General features: G+C 40.5%; 1 protein-coding gene and 1 non-coding gene across 12 annotated transcripts in view; both read right to left on the reverse strand.

Moving 5' to 3' along the window:
• Positions 1-17,309, reverse strand: part of RIPOR2 (RHO family interacting cell polarization regulator 2) — a 212,127-nt gene that overhangs the window by 64,745 nt on the left and 130,073 nt on the right. The window lies entirely within an intron of this gene.
• LOC114908241 lies at positions 6,009-6,115 on the reverse strand. Its single transcript, XR_003796930.1, has one exon. It is a non-coding gene; the product is annotated as a U6 spliceosomal RNA (small nuclear RNA).

Raw genomic sequence — 17,309 nt, forward strand, 5'->3', positions numbered from 1 at the left:
TTTTCGTGATTTGATCCTTTTCCCCATCAGCACCACATAAGATGCAGCACACTGGCCCCACTGCACTTTCTGAGTCATTTCTTCCTGCCTGCTTTGTGTGCCTCCACTCTCCTCTCCTAACAGTGCTGTCCTGTTTATGCACCTCCACATCTTGGTCAAGGGCAGAAGTATAATTCAGTTGTCTGAAAGAGGCATGTGGGGCAGATGTAAATAGCCTGCTATGCTAAATGATTATTTAAGATGAATCCTAAAAATAGGTGTCTGCTTATTATACGGATGCAAGGTACCTATTACGGAACAGTTGACTAATCTTAAAAAAAGTGGATATATTTAAGTCACGGGCTTTTTTTTTTTTTTGGAGTGTACTGCCTTAAAATAAATCAAGGCAAGGCTAATATTTGCCTCTCAGTTGTCAGCTTTGTTTGCTAACCAAACAATAAATACATGCATGAGGTATTACATTGATTGACTGAGACAAGTGGTGTGAACGCATGAAAAAACTTACAGAGCAACATAGACTCACTCCTCAGTGAGAGATGGAAGAACCAAGCTCAGGTGTTCTTACTGGCCTCTTGGGCACATACTAAACTTGCTGAAGCTCAAATTTGGTATCTAGAGAATGAGAGTAGTAATTCCTCCCTATTTTAATAGACAAGCATTGTAAGGTTCAACTGAGATCAAAGCATCATTCGATCTTACAATCGTGAGGCTACTTGGACATCTTCTAACCTGACTTCTCACCAGTCCTATAGACGGTAAGACTTCTGCTTAAAAACATACAGAAAATGAGGAAATGCTTTATAAAAAGTAAGGTGCTTGAGAAATACAAAGATTGCGATAATGAAGACTGAGGTTCAACTAACGTGGAAGAAAAGGAACGCATTTTCAGAATCTCTGGAAACTGATATCAATGGTTTTCTTTCCATATTTTCTAAGACACCTCAATCAACACAATTATTAAGTACATATTATCGGCTCATCACTGACAGGATGCTCTATGTTGCCCAAGATCTAAAAAGAACCAAAGACTGATCTCTGCTATAAACAGTTTTAATAATTTAATGGGAGAAGAAAATATGACTGTACATAAAGAAGTTGGGAGATCATGTCTGATGTAAGAAATATGTAGGAAGTAACACACAGTGAAATTTTAAGTGATGTCTATTTCTCAGTGCTCCAAGGAAAGCAGTAGAGCTGAGATGATTAGAATGTGGACTCCCAAGTCAGACAAATCTGGGCTCCATTTGGGGGCTACAGTTTACAGCTGTTTGAACTTCTGCAGGTTACTTAACCTCTCTGAATCCCAGTTTCCTCATTTGTATAAAAGGACTAACACTTCAGAGGATTTTTGAGGTGCAGATGGGTTAGTATACTCAATAGCTGGTGTGTGGTAAGTGCTTAATAAAATTTAAAATAATAGAGTTCTCTCAATGCAGAGGGAGATAAATGAGACAGGTACAGCCAGGAAGTTTCATAGAGAAGATAAAACGCTGGCTACATCCGGAAGAATGGATGTGATCTGAACAGGTGAAATCAAGGGAAGCCGGAAACTAGCATCTTTGTGAACATAGCAATGTTTAGATAATTAAAAAGCAGAACTACTTTAAATGCTGACTGATAAAAACTAAAACCATGGGTACTTTGGAAGCCCAGTTCAAAAACCAATTACGGTTTTGTTTTTGTTTTTTTGAAATAATTGGAAGCTTACAGAAAAGTTACAAGAAAAGAACAAAAAGCTCTCATACATCTTTCATCCAGATTCACCATTTGCTGAAATCTGTCACGTCTTACTCTGTCATCTCCCCCCATACACACATACCCATTACTACTTCCTGAATCATTTGAGAGCAACTTGCATATACATATTTATATATATATTTGCTCCTCCCCGTTGAGCAATCTGCAGATATGATGCGTCCATGTGTATATCCTAAAGACGTGGTGATCACTTACATAATTGCAGTACAATTATCAACATCAGGAAATTTAACATCAATACGATACTATTATCTAATGTACAGACGTTATTCAAATTTTACAAATGGTCCCAATAATGTCTGGTATACTGTCCCTCCACCCCCACCCCCATGCTAGGAGCCAATCCAGGATCATGCACTGCCTCTCTCGAAATGTGCCTTTAGTCTCCTTTAATCTGGGATGGTTCCTTGTCCTTTCTTTGTCTTTTGTGACTTGGACATTTTCACAGAGTACAGACCAGGTGTTCTATAGAACGTTCCGTAGTTTGGGTCTGTCTGATGTTGTCTCATAATTAGGCTTAGGCTATGCATTTTGGGGAGTGACATCACATAAGTGATATTGCTGTCCTTCTGAAGGTACTGCATTCGAAGGCACAAGGAATCACTTGGTCCTATTACTAGTGATGTTAACTTTGATTACTTGGTTCAGGTGTTGTTGGACAGTCTCTCTCCTGGAAAGTTTCTATTTTTGCCTTTGCAACTGGTAAGTGGTTAGTAAGGAGGTACTTTAGGGCTATGCAAATATCTTGTTTCTTTAACCCAGGAGTTTTAGCATCCATGGATAATTTTTGCCCAAATCAATTATTATTATGATGGTGGCAAAATGGTACTCTTTGAACTCAATCATTGTTTTCTACTGTAAGAGCTTTCTTGAATCCTTTTATTTATTTGTTTTTATTTATTTTCAGGACTGTCATCATGGATTCATGGATCCTTATTTTATTCAATGGGTTTGATCCATGACTATCATTTGATGCAAAAGCCAACTGTTTCTTGAAGCATTTTCTGAGCAGATCAACCAGCTCAACCAGAGGGATCTTGCCTTGTGAACCACAAAACTTCCAACTATTTTTTGTTGTTGCACTTCTATTTTATTTATTTATTTTTTGTTTTCAAAGCTTGGGTTTTATTTTATTTTTTGATTTTTTAAAATAAATTTCTATTGGAGTATAGTTGATTTACAATGCTGTGTTAGTTTCTGCTATACAACAAAGTGAATCAGTTATACATATACATATATCCACTCTTTTTTAGATTCTTTTCCCATATAGGTCACTACAGAGTATTGAATAGAGTTCCCTGCGCTATACAGTAGGTTCTTATTAGTTATCTATTTTATATATAGTAGTGTTTATATGTCAATCCCAATCTCCCAATTCATCCCTCCCCCCTTTCCCTCTTGGTAACTATAAGTTTGTTTTCTACATCTGTGACTCTATTTCTGACAAAACTTCCAATTATTAATGGGAATTAACATACTCAGGGGCTCAGTGTATTATAATTATCTCCCTGAATGTTTCGTCTCTTTAATAAGCTACAAACTTCTTGAGTGTAGGTACCACCTGTCTGTACCAACTTCTTTCATGCTCAATACAGGGTAGAATAGAAAAGCATTGTCTCTGGAGCCAGGCTAACTCCAGGGTTCACCCAAGTTCTCTCTGAGCTCCAATTTTTCTTGTCAATAAAGTGAGTATAATAAGACCTAAGTCACCAATGTTATTGCAAGGAGAAAATGAGAAAACATATGTAAAAATCTTAGTGTGGAGTAATGGTCTTTTCTACTAACTAGAATGCGCCCTTTGAAGATATATCTGGCTTTTATCCATCAAATAGAATGCACTAATTATAAAACCATACATACTTTACAGGTGAAGAGATATACAGAAATAAAGTAATTTTACATTACTGCTCTCCTCTTTCTTCCTCTTTTATTCCCCCTCTAAGCAATGACAGCAGAGAACTGTGAAGCTATTTTAAGGGTCTGGCTGAACCATTTGAAGAGTAAAGAAGAAACGTTAATTGCACATCTACTCACTGGGACAGTCAGTTGTAGGAACTTCTCGACAATTGACACCATTTCAGCCTGAGGAAAATGAAAACTCTATTTCTTCTTCCATTCTGGTGGATCAAATAAATGCAGGGGGAAGCAGCTGGCCTCACGATAATTAGAAGAGAAATGACTCAGGACATAAAACTCGCTTAAATGTCAAGAGGGGTTAAATGGATTTTGACTAATGTTATAACTCATTTTAAAATGCAAAGTCTAGAACACTCGGAGACCCTCATTTGGTGCAAACTAGACATCAAAACAGGACCAACTGTTTCCTGGTTTGAAGGAAAAAGCATTTTGCACTTATTACCTAATTTTTTTTTAAACCTATTCAAAACCATGTACATCAAAAGGGAAAATTTCTTGGAAACATGGTCCTCATAGACAGCTTGTCTGGTCCTGCTGAGAAAAACATACACCCACCACAAATCCTCATTATTTGATCATCAGATTCAAAAACAACACTCCAACATAGAAGAAAATGGTCCCATGCCTGGTGTTATCAACTCCTTCAGGCTTTTCTTGCATGTAGCCTGTTTACCCCTAGAGCTTGGCAACTCATTTCTAGCTAATGGTGATTGTCGCTTCTTTACTTCAAAACAGCATCAAAATGACACTGACATCTTCTATTGTTATTTGACTTTACTGAAATTACCATTTTTATAAGCTCATAGTTTTAATCATTTTCACTAGAATGGAGCTACATCTTTGGACTTCTTAAAGAGAAAAAAAATCCTTAGGTCCTGGAAGAATGTACCCAGCATAATCATGCACCATGTACCTTGCCCAGCATGGGTGACCAACACTGGTATTCATTTGCGGGCATGAGAGTCAGGTAGAAAATGGAATTGAACCTTATAATTAAGCTACATGGTACAGTTCATCTCAGAGAAAGGAGAAGAAATCATCTTAAAGCTTTTCAGATATGGCCTACATAATCGAACAAATAGATTCTTCTTATGGTCAATTAATTTATTTCTGGCCATCCGAGCAATTAAATTGAATTGATGGAGGACTGACAATTTTATGTGATGGCAAATATAGCTAAAGATACAGACTCAATTATGGTAATGTCATTTGATCACAGCCTTTGTTTTCACTAGGAGGTTACAGTTAAGCCCTTGCTTAGGTAAAGCAATGGACTTAAAACTAAGGCAGTCTTTTCAAAGTCAAGTTACACTTGTCATTTTATTCCTGTTGTTATGACAACACTTTTAAAAGCAGCACTTCAGACGCTTAGCATTCAGGCATCTTATTATAGACTTGAATATAATATATGAGGGTATAAAGTGCAGCTCGTAGGGGTTTTAAAGGGGCCAAGGGACGCAGGGTTAGAACACCTGGATGCCTTCTCAGCTTTGGCCCCTGGAGCTCCTTAACTTGGCTTTTTCTACTAAAAAAAAAAAAGAAAAGAAGTGAGGGCTCATCCAGAGGAGGGAAGATGCAAGAATTTATGTGGGAAGATATGCATTATTATTCACAGTCTCTGTTCTGATTCTCTTGATTACAGCCTGCGTCATGCAGTTTTTAGAAGTCTGTAAATGATGGTGTGTGCTGATCAACTTCGGGTGCTTATTGTTAGCTATTGGAATGATTCACTTATGTAACTGTAACTTTATAGAAAGACTTCTCATAACGCAGACTTATTATGAAAATTAATAATCGATATTGGGAGCCTGGGATTGACACATATACATTATTGATACTATGTATAAAATAGACAACTGATGGGAACACACTGTATAGCACAGGGAGCTCTACCTAATGCACTGTGGCAACCTAAATGGGAGGGAAGTCCAAAAGGGAGGGGATATCTGTATGTGTATGGCTGATTCATTTTGTTGTGCAGTGGAGGCTAACACAACATTGTAACCATCCTCCAATAAAAATTAATTTTAAAAAATCGATAAAGGGATAGTGGTATTAGAGTGAATCTACTACATGAAGCAATGACCTGTTGTTTTTGCACTACAGTCTGATAAAAGCACAAAAATGTTTGTTAAATCTTATGTTGTAAGTTTTTCAATTGAAGTATAGTTGATTTATTAAAATCTTGTGTTAGTTTCAGGTGTACAGCAACGTGATTCAATTATACATATATTTTTTCAGATTATTTTCCGTTATGTTATTACAAGATATTGAATATAGTTCCCTGTGTTATACAGTAAATCTTTATTGCTTATCTATGTTATGTATAATAGAAAAATACAGAACGCTTCACGAATTTGCATGTGATCCTTGCACAGGGGCCGCGCTAATCTTCTCAGCCTTGTTCCAATTTTAGTATATGTGTTGCCGAAGTGAGCACTAATTTTTTGTTGTTGTTTTTTAAGCAACATACAAATAAAAGAATGTTTTTATTAAGGAAACGAGCTAGTTGAATGCTGGCACTTTCCAATCACTATGTACTAATAGGGGGACATTTATCTGTCTTGTTAATTCTCTCTGCCTTAAAGTAAATTTCTCTGATAATTTTACCTTGGTCTCCTTAGACCTGTGGCATTCTGTCTGAAGTCACGTGAATTATTACCAAACAAAGTAGAGGTGATAAAAAACAGGAGGATGCAAACGATAACATTTCAGAAAAACTCAGTGTCAGAAAGTTACTCTGTGGTTCGAATAGAATAAGGCTGTGTATGAATGTGCCATCACATGCCAGCAGTTTCAAAGCTGAGTGGTTTCCCAGGGGCCTGTACACGTGTTCTCTGAATGGTAATTTTAGCAAATTAAACTGCTATAATAGGGATAGTGGTTTCATTACTGGTCCTTGCTGCTGCATACCAAGAAGGTGGTCATATTAACAACATCTGCTGAGTTATTTTTGTTTGCCAAAATCAAATAATTTATAACCAGAATGCAAAGCAGTTAGGTATAGCGATGTGCAAATACCTAGATTATCAACAAAGCAGAATTATGTTCCTTTTTATGGTACACCAAGGGTATAAAATAATTTCTTACTATCCCTTGCTCTGTCCAGAGGATTTGAAGCTGTAGAAACAGGAATGAAGCAAAAAGTCCATTTAAGCCTTAGCTTAAAGTACAATTTAGTGCAAAGAAAGAACAAATGTTTATGGATCCCACACTGGACCCATCAACATATGGCAAATTCCCAACAGCAAAGACAAAAGAATACATTACGGGCTTATTTGTACACATGTGAAATGCCATATTACTTGGATTCTGAGCCCAAAGGCACTGTCAGGATGCTTCCCCTCTCAGATGCCCACATAACTCCTAAAATCACACCAAGCTCCCACTCAGCTAGCAAATTAACTTCTGCTCTTAGCTGTCTGTGACTCTTTGCCCATTCATGCCCTTAGCCAATCTACCTAGAGGGGAGTCAGATCCATTTTTATAGAGCAGGAAAAAGAGGGGTTGGAAGACTTTTCCCAAGACAACCTGTCTCCCCTACCACACCACTCCATCACCTGACTCTCACCAGTTTCAACCGTGTTCTAGGCCATTCCCTGTGAATTCACTCCATCCTCTGGGTCACAGTAGAATTGTTTGAAGGGATACTTTCTATCTTCTGGGACTCAAATCTCACTCTGAAATGCTTGGCTTTCTTTTGGCTCTGTGTTTTAAATTTTGTCTCTGGTTCACTAGTGAGAAAGTGGTTTTTATCCATTTTCTTGCGTCCTTAGCCACTGTCTCCACCACCCCAACCATCTGGTCAGCCTGGGCGAAGTTATAAAAAGTAGAGTGAGAGCGAGTGATTCTTTGGTCAGCCTAGGAGAAATAAAGCAGGTAACAGGCTTTCTCTGGACAGATCTTCTCAGGGCTTCAGACTCCCTACTCATCAAATCATTTATTCATGGGAAAAAAGGGAGGAAAAAGGACAAGAGACTCAAAAGACATACCATCTTGATGCAATGTGTGGACCCTGTTTTAATCATGATGACAAACCTAATGAAAAAAGTCTTTTTTTTTTTTTTTTTGTGGTACGCGGCCTCTCACTGCTGTGGCCTCTCCCGTTGCAGAGCACAGGCTCCGGACGCGCAGGCTCAGCGGCCATGGCTCACGGGCCCAGCCGCTCCACGGCATGAGGGCTCTTCCTGGACAGGGGCACGAACCCGTGTCCCCTACATCGGCAGGCAGACTCTCAACCACTGCGCCACCAGGGAAGCCCGAAAAAAGTCATTTTTGAGACACTTGGGACATTTTAATATGGATTAGGTATTAGACGATACTAAGGAAATATCGCTCATTTTGTTAGGTGCAAAATGGAATTAGGATCATGCAGGAAAATGTCCACACTTTTGAGATGCCCATGGAAGCTTGTAGGAGTGAAATGACATACGGTCTAGATTTACTTTATGATGCTTTAATAACAACAATAACAAAAGGGATGGATGAAGCAAGTGTGGAAAATTCTTGACAATCACTCTACTCCGTGATGGGTTTTTAGGAATTTGTTATCCCATTTTCTTTATTTACATGCATATTTGAACATTTTAATTTATTGGATGTCTACTGGCCCAGTGCTGATATAAGAAGGCAATCCCAAATAGTGTACGGGTGTCAGGGCCCGCATCTAGCATGAAGCAAGCAAGTATAGTGTCGGAGACAGTAATTCTTAACCTTCACCCACTTTACGGAGCACTTTAGAACTCAGTGAAGGTAAGAATGGGAGATGCAGGATGAATGCAATACATGATAATCCCTGTCCTCCTCGAATCTCGGTGCGGGTAAAGATGAGGTCATAGAGAAGGGAAATTTGTCTATTTTCTCTAGAAGGAGAGGGAGATTTGGTTTAGCCTTTTTCCTTGGTGAGTCAACCCAATCCCACTTGGAAGCAAACAAGAAGCCTATCATTTGACCACACTGGTGGTCAAATTAATTGGCTTTAAGAAGTTCCAGATCCACCTAATTTTCCATTCCTCCCAGACCAACATCTGTGTAAACACAGAAACCCCCAAACTGGGACCATCTCTCTTAGACATGGAGCAGATTAACAGGGAAAGGAACTGTGTGGTCAGGGGGCCTCAGATCTTGCCTCCGTCCTCTGGCTTGTAGGAAGAAGCTCGTGGGAATATTCTGAGGCTTTCACCATGGACAAGAGCACAGAGGGGTCTAAGGCCGTTAGGACTTGAGAAACAAATGCATACTCTGAACAAACTGGCAGCACTGAGCTTAGTAGCATTAGTCGTGCAAAAATGAAAAGATGAAATAATCTCTGTGTAGGGAAGTTAGGTGTTCAAGCCAACTGACAGAGGCCTTATCCACCATATGGAGCACCCAAAGAATTTAGTACCTCATGCTAAATTTAGAAGACTTTGGAACAGGTGACCCTTTGGGGAATAAAAATAAACAGAATGGTGCATCTTTTGGTGGCCACACAGCTGTCTGTAGTATCACCTAATGAGGAGACTCATAATAACATTTTATGTTTGTAGATTGCTCTTTTCCAAATGTTTTGACATCTATATCCTGACAGCAACCCTGTAAATTAGGTACAACAATTACCATGATTCCTAGGTAAGGAAATTGACCCGTAGACAACTGTTCCAACAAGGCTGTTGGCAGAACCAGAACTAGCATTGGAGTTTCTACCACCCACATGTGGCCTTGCTTCCACTCATCTCTATTTTCCTTTAGCTGAGAAAGCAGAATTCCTCCTCTAGTTTTCTTTGCCTGTTTCTTTTTCTTTTCTTTTTTTTTTAATTTGGCCGCGCTGCGTGGCTTGCAGGACCTTAGTTCCCCGACCAGGGACTGAACCCACACCCTTGGCAGTGAGAGCGCAGAGTCCTAACCACTGGACCGCCAGGGAATTCCCTTCTTTGCCTGCTTCTTAATGTGACTTTCCTTCAATTGGAGTGGAGGGTCACCAGTACTCAGAATGCCCTGTGGCCCCAAAGACGTCATTAATCAGGTCTGATCAGGTGCTCAGAGGGTTCAGGAACAATTGATCTTTGTCTCACTGTCACTCTCCTTGCTTTTTATTTTCTTATTCCATAACCTTTCCCCACAATGAGATGCTCATTGTAACATAGTATAACATAGTATAACAATAATAACAGCATTTTAGATTCAACAAAAATAAATGGGTAATCCTTGCTATTCAGGAGTAATGCCTTGTACCTTAAACTCTTGTGGCTAAATCCAGAAAGTTCAGTTTTGACTAAACCCAGAACTGAATTATTGGGTTTATTTGAAGATATTTACCACATTAAAATAAATATTTAACCTATATCTCAGCCTCTGCACCTTCCTATTGATATAACTATCAATAACATTTAGAAAGAGCCTAATATAATTTAGAGAGTCTCAAACCTGGCTGCGTATTAGAAGTTCCTGGAGTTTAAAAATGTGATTGTTGGGCTTCCCTGGTGGCGCAGTGGTTGAGAGTCCGCCTGCCGATGCAGGGGACATGGGTTCGTGCCCTGGTCTAGGAAGACCCCACATGCCGCGGAGCGGCTGGGCCCGTGAGCCATGGCCGCTGAGCCTGCGCGTCCGGAGCCTGTGCTCCGCAACGGGAGAGGCCACAACAGTGAGAGGTCCGTGTACCGCAAAAAAAAAAAAAAAAAAATGTGATTGTCTGAGCCTCATCCCCAGAGATTTTGTTTTAATCGATCTGGGGTGGAGCCTTGCCAGAGATACTTAAAACAATCTTCCCAGGGTTTAATTTTTCTCTGTGCACACAGTATACCATAATCTTGATCACATCTGCCTTCCATTCTTTCAATATGTAAAAAATTGAGTCACGATTAATGTTCTTTAGTCATTTGATTCCAACTCCACTACAAGAAATATTTGAAAAAGGCATTGTAGTCTTTACCAGAAACACAGGACAAAATTGTCTCTCTTATTTAGTGGCAAAAAGGAATGGCTCTGAGAAGCTTAGGATTTAAAAGAAAAAACTTTTCCACTGTTGTAAAGACTCAAAAGTAACTGCCTATCAGGACTGGAACCCATGGTCGTCTAATCTTCTGTTTTCCAATTGTGTGCTGACAAAGCAAATGAGCCTTGCATCTCAGGGCTGCTGAGACCAAAGAATTCACCCTGCCTGGGTTTGTGGCCCGGCAGTACCACTTTATATTGTATAGCCTTGATGGGCTGCTTAACCTCTCCAGACCTTAATTGCCTCATCTGTAAAATTGGGAAAAGAACCAAACTCATAGTTTGCTGTGAAAATTAAATAGGTTACTGAATTAAAGCGCTTAGAACAGTGAATAGCATTCGCTATTCTTATTGTTACAATGATGAGGATGTATTATCAAGTTGTCTCCAGTTTAATGAGGTCTGGATGGAGACTTCCTGTGCATCTCCCAGAGGAGAAATCTTTCAAAGGAGGTTGATTTCCTGAGCTTTATAATTTACCTAGGATCTCATTTATAGTACTGTGCATTCTCAGGTGTCTTGAAAGTCGAATTAGCTGAGCTAGGGTTCAATTGGAGAGACTATATAATATCTGCAGAGGGGGTAAAAAAATAGTTGATTCTTCCTAAATAAAAAAATGCAGTTGGTATTAAATATGGCACAAGATCCTAGGATATTTTACCACCAAGCAGGCATTTTTAAGAGTTGATTTTCTATGGTATGGTTTGTGAGCTTTTCAGTGGACGCCCTCCAGACAACCAGCTGCTCTGAACATTTTCTTTTTTGAAGGGTGTCGTTCACACTGTGTGTTTCTCAAACCTCATCCCAAGACTTTGGAATTGAAAGTACAGAGAACATTAAATGTGGGTGCTGAGTACAATCCAGTGGGATGAGCAGAATGTGGAATGTGAACTGGGCAATGTCTTAAAAAAAATGACATGCATTCACGTAAGAATGTATTTTGATCCCTAGGAGGGACAAATTTTTCTCTGTACCAAAAATATACCATTTGGCAGGATGGGTTTATTGTTTCCGAGTCAGCAGTGTGGGTGTTCCAGCCCCAAGAGAAGATGCCCTCCAACTGTTCGGCTTGGGGTATTCAGGGTAAAGAGAAAAAGGGGGCAACAGTATGGACAGGTGGCTGGACACAGCCAGCCACTGCACCCCCTACCCTCCTGCCGCCTTCCAGAGCTGGATTTCAGACCATGCTGTGTGCCACAATTAATATTCTCAGCAGGGAAGGGCAGTATCAAATGTATCAGTTATGTTTCTGTTAGCACTTCCAGAGTCAAGGAGAATGGTTTAAGTGGGGGCATTTGTCTTAGTGAATGAGAATAAACTTAACACGTGTGTATATATGTTACGTATTTCCTGAGAGTCAGCTCAGAGGCAATGTCATGCCATCACAGCTCTAATTAACAGAGGTTCTTAAGTTAGACAGAATCTTAGAGATTGCCACAGTCAGCGTCTTTGTACACAACAGAGAGGAGCCGCAAGTAAAAGCAAGGGAGCAGCAGGATCCGGAAGCTTAAACACACACGTGCACACACAGACACCTCAAGTTGTGTGGTGTGTGGTTAGACCATCAGTCTGCAGTCACACAATTGGTGTGAATTTCCTTTTTGGAACAATGACCTCTGCTCAGTTTCCTCTTCTCTAAAATGGGGCTCATAATATTTACATCGTTAAGTTATTGTGAGGATTAAGGGACATCGAGCCTGTAAAGTGTAACGCCAGGCACAGAGTACACACTCAGTAAAACAGATGCCTGCGACCACCACCACCATCATCATCAACACCAAGGTCAAGGATATAAAGACAAATGGCCTTACCTAAGCAATGAAAGTTTTATGTTTTTATGCTCTTCATTTTGCTAATCAGGTTGGTCTCGCTGAAACCTAAGATCTCAAGTGCTGAATTCTGGCACTGTAATAAGATTATCATGAAGTTGCAACTCAATTGTCTCAGCCGGGCTCCCCTGTGAGAACATGTAGGCAGGGAGGAGTCACCCTCAACTCCTTCTGCTAACCTTGCCTGAAGACAAAAACCTGATTATGGCATGTAACTTTGCCTTAGAAAAGTTGAATCTCTCTTTTTTTTTGTCCAAAACACAGCAATTGAAGGCCAACTATACATATTTCTTTTTCTCTTCATGAAGTTTCCTTTGATTGCTCCTTTTGGATCTTTAGGAGAACCTGATGGAGGGATAAGAAAATAAGAGTGAAGGTCGACGTGCAAAGTGTCGACTTTTGAACTTCACTGCAATGCTCTGGTTTAACGAGCTCAAATTAACCTCCTCTGTGTCAGTTCCCACATAAGACATTTCTTTTATAATTCATAATGCTGGGGTAATTGGCCCTCCGAGGAACTGCTGTATTTTGCATGTCCATCTTCCTGATAGCAGTAACTTCAGTGATAACCGAGTATGTATCCGTTTTGGTCTGGCTACAACGAAGCTCAGAGCAAAACTTGCTGCTCAATTGTAGCATAAACATTAATTTTTTAAAGTTAGAATACTGACTTTCTGAGCTCCTTCTTTTGATGCTTATTCTCTTTTTTAATTGTGTATTATTGTAACCTGTCTAAAATGTTTGAAAAGTTATGAATAATTTTTTTTAATAAACTTTAACCAAGTCTTGTTCTTCTCCCAATTACCATAGATGAATTCCAAGAGGCTTTAACAGCTATCTATTGCTTGACAAAAATCACAAGGATACTTCCATCTGTGTCCACTCATCGTCCCATAATTTGTTGCAGCTGTTTGTTTCGGTTTTAGTTTTTGGAAGCCACTGGATCCCAGAGGTTCCAGACAATGAGGAAACTACCAATCATTATTATAAATCCCCCATAAATCTTGATAAATGAAATAATCATCATTCCCATTGAATTATTCCCATAAAAGAAATTTTACTCAGGCTAACATAGGGCCCATGAAGATAATTTCTCTGGCACTGATTTGAAAAATGGGCACTTCTGGAAAAGATCAAACAGGAGTTAAGGGCTTCCCTGGTGGCGCAGTGGTTGAGAGCCCGCCTGCCGATGCAGGGGATACGGGTTTGTGCCTCGGTCCGGGAAGCTTACACATGCCGCGGAGCGGCTGGGCCCGTGAGCCATGGCCGCTGAGCCTACGCGTCCGGAGCCTGTGCTCCGCAATGGGAGAGGCCACAACAGTGAGGGGCCCGCGTACCGAAAAAAAACAAAAAACAAAAAAAAACCAGGAGTTAAGTCAGGGAATCAAAGCTTTTGTTCGGAAAATGATATTCAAATGCAGTCAGTCCAAATCTGAGAACTCTACTTGTGATGCAAATCAAAGGCAAAAAATACTTCTGTTTGGGCTTCCCTGGTGGCGCAGTGGTTGAGAGTCCGCCTGCAGATGCAGGGGACCCGGGTTCGTGCCCCGGTCCGGGAGGATCCCACGTGCCGCGGAGCGGCTGGGCCCGTGAGTCATGGCCACTGAGCCTGCGCGTCTGGAGCCTGTGCTCCACAACGGGAGAGGCCGCAGTGGTGAGAGGCCTGCGTACCGCAAAAAAAAAGAAAAAGAAAAAATACTTCTGTTTAACAAACCAATGCAATTTTGCACATCACGCACACTGGTTACCGCTTTAAGTCTTTTCTGAGAGAGGGATAGAACGGTGAACCATGCATGGATTAACCAGCTCTGACACTATTCATTTCCTTCAACTGCAGGTAATTATCCTGTATAATTCTCCTATGCATAAATTAAACTGCATGAATTAACAATGATCTTGTTTTCCTACATTCAGTAATTAAGACAAAATTGAACAAGGGACACTTTACATGTGGGTATGGATTAGACAATAATCCTTCTAAAAGGGAAGGAATGACTCCTTTTTTCTCCCAAGTTTGCTTTTTCTCCATTTCCCTCCCCTTTTGTGGGGTTTTCAGATCGGAGGCATTGCGAAGGACAGTTGTTTGCATGAGGAAAGGGAAGGCTTGCCACTGACACACATCACTTATCAGGACGCATTGTCTACTCAGTGGAAAAGTGTCTGTTTCCCTGTGATAGGGTACCTCTCAGCACAGGCACACTGCTTACTTAGCAGGACTAATGAACCTTTTGGCTGGATGATGTGAAAAAGCTTCTCAGTGATTACAATAAAGTCCTGAAGTGTCTCATTAATGCCTTGATATCAACTAAGACTCTCAACCTGAAAATTGCATGGACCATCTGAGTACTGAGTGACTAAGCCAAGTGATCTGGCAACCACAATCCAGCTCAGTTCTGTGGGAGAACTCAGGCTTATGGAACATGCTACTAACCGGCAGTTATAGGAACTCTGAATCTAGGGTCTTTGTATATTTACATCCACAGCTACAGCCCAGACTGATACCAGGCGGCCCAGATTTAAAACTGTACTCTGTCTTTACTAATTTTGCTGAACCTCAGTTCTCTCATCTATAAAGTACAGATGATAATAATAATTACCTTGGGGTCACTGAGAGAATTCAGTGAATGAATACATGTTCCTGGCATATTGGAAATGCTATTAAATGATAGCTATTATTATTAATATTATTATATAAAACATTTTATTTAGATTCGATGTTTCACTACAGAAGAGGGGCTTTATGTCAACATGCGATATGAGATACATGTGGACACATATGTAATTCAGAAATTGGGTTTATTTTTAAAAATTGCAATGGCTTCAGACTTCCCTGTGCCTTCATTTAGTATCACATAATTTACTTAAGGGGAGAAGATGCAAGGAACATCTTTTTTTTTTTTTGCGGTACGCGGGCCTCTCACTGTTGTGGCCTCTCCCGTTGCGGAGCACAAGCTCCGGACGCGCAGCTCAGAGGCCATGGCTCACGGGCCCAGCCGCTCCGTGGCATGTGGGATTCTCCCAGACTGGGGCACGATCCCGTGGCCCCTGCATCAGCAGGTGGACTCTCAACCACTGCACCACCAGGGAAGCCCAGGAACATCTTTTTTGTACGCAGAATCTACATGCAAGGTCTACCTGCACTTATTTCCCCCCAGTTAGACTGTAAAGGAGTGAGACTTGTTCCTTAAATGAAAACCACACATTCTTTCAATATTTTTTTTCAGTACCTCTAGCTTGATAACTGTATATTCACATATTTGAAAGCACCTTGAGTTAATGTAGCCCCTTAGCCTCTTCTTGCTTTGGCTGTTTTCTTCCATCAGTGGCAAAAGAGCCATTTTGCAATACTCAGAGCCAAAAAAAATTACATCTGGAAAATATATTAATGTGAAGAAACACACTTTGAGGATCTAAAAAAATAATAATAAATAACCCTTAAAAAAGAAACAGCACATGCCATTTCTATCCTATTTTCGGCCAAAGGTCATTTGACAAAATTCAAAGGGCAAGCTTTTTTAGGGATGTCATGGGAGCCTGCAAAGGGAGCAGTTCCTGACCTTTCTTATGTCATTATCGGGGCAGGTTTCCACTTGCAAAATACAGTGTCAAACTGACATCATTAGTCAGGTAGTAAGAGAAAATAGTCATGCTTCAGGCTCTCAATGAACTGGGTTTCAAATAGGCCATATTTTGGTGACTGAAGATGGTGGGCAGGCAGAACAAATCACCCCTCCCTCTCTCCAGCTTAACATTGATTTTGCTACAAAGGCCAGTTGAATGGATATTCTGGGGTGGCAGACGCCAAATGGGGGTGAGAACAGCTCAGCACTAACCCAGGCTCTTAGACATACTGGCACCATGATTTTGGACAAGCCTTTTGTTTTGTTTCCTAATTGGTGAAACCAGGGACATTAATGTTCGTCCTGCATACATCATGGGGTTCTCTGGTTGAAATGGGATAATGGATGTGATGAAAGTTGTTGAAGACTGCAAAAACCCGCAGAAATATAAGGTACTATGACTTAGACCAATGTATTATTATGTACCATTTCCGAGGGGACCTTGAACTTGAACTTCAGGAGCAGTAAACTTTGGGTATCAAGGAAGAAGGCATGTGCAAAAAAGAAGTGGTAGAAAAAGAAAGAAGAGCAGTCAGCCTGCTGGGGAGGAGGGCTAACACACTTCATTGTGTGTTAGTCCGGCTGTGTTTCATCTCTTTTTCTCCATCTGCTAAGTGGGTCCCAAATTTGACGACACTCCCCAAAGTAAAGATTTGCAGCGCATCTACCTGCCACACTGAGGCAATTCTACTATCAAAAGAAGTTACCAGGAGTCTTGCTTAGTCACACGTTGAATTAGCCAGTTTGAAATTCTTTCTCAATGCTACCAATTCCCCTTTTCCTAAATCCTCCCCCAATAAACCAACCAACAAACTGCTTCTGATACATATTTTAAGAGTGAGTTTCTTAGGCCAATATTCTACAGCAAGAGAACGTGGGCTTTAGATTTGGTTATTCTACTACTGACAACTGTCACACTATTTACCTCACAGTGAAGAAATCTGATAGGAATAACACAAGATTGTGGTTTTAATTGACATTTTTTCTGCATCCGACAGCATGGACCAATCCGGTTATTTATTGCTGCGTGACAAATCATCCCCAAATTCAGTGGCCTAAAACAACAAGAGTGAGTCAGGAGTTGGGAAGGGCTCTGCTGGACAGTCTGGCTCAAGGTCTACCATGCAGTCAGATGGTAGCTGGACATGGAGCAGTAGGGACCAGAGAAGCTGGGTACTGGCCAGGCATCTCTCTCCTTGTGATGCCAGGCCTC

Source organism: Monodon monoceros, unplaced genomic scaffold (assembly GCF_005190385.1).
Source record: "Monodon monoceros isolate NGI ecotype Baffin Bay Population unplaced genomic scaffold, NGI_Narwhal_1 Super_Scaffold_3, whole genome shotgun sequence".
Classification (NCBI taxonomy): domain Eukaryota; kingdom Metazoa; phylum Chordata; class Mammalia; order Artiodactyla; family Monodontidae; genus Monodon; species Monodon monoceros.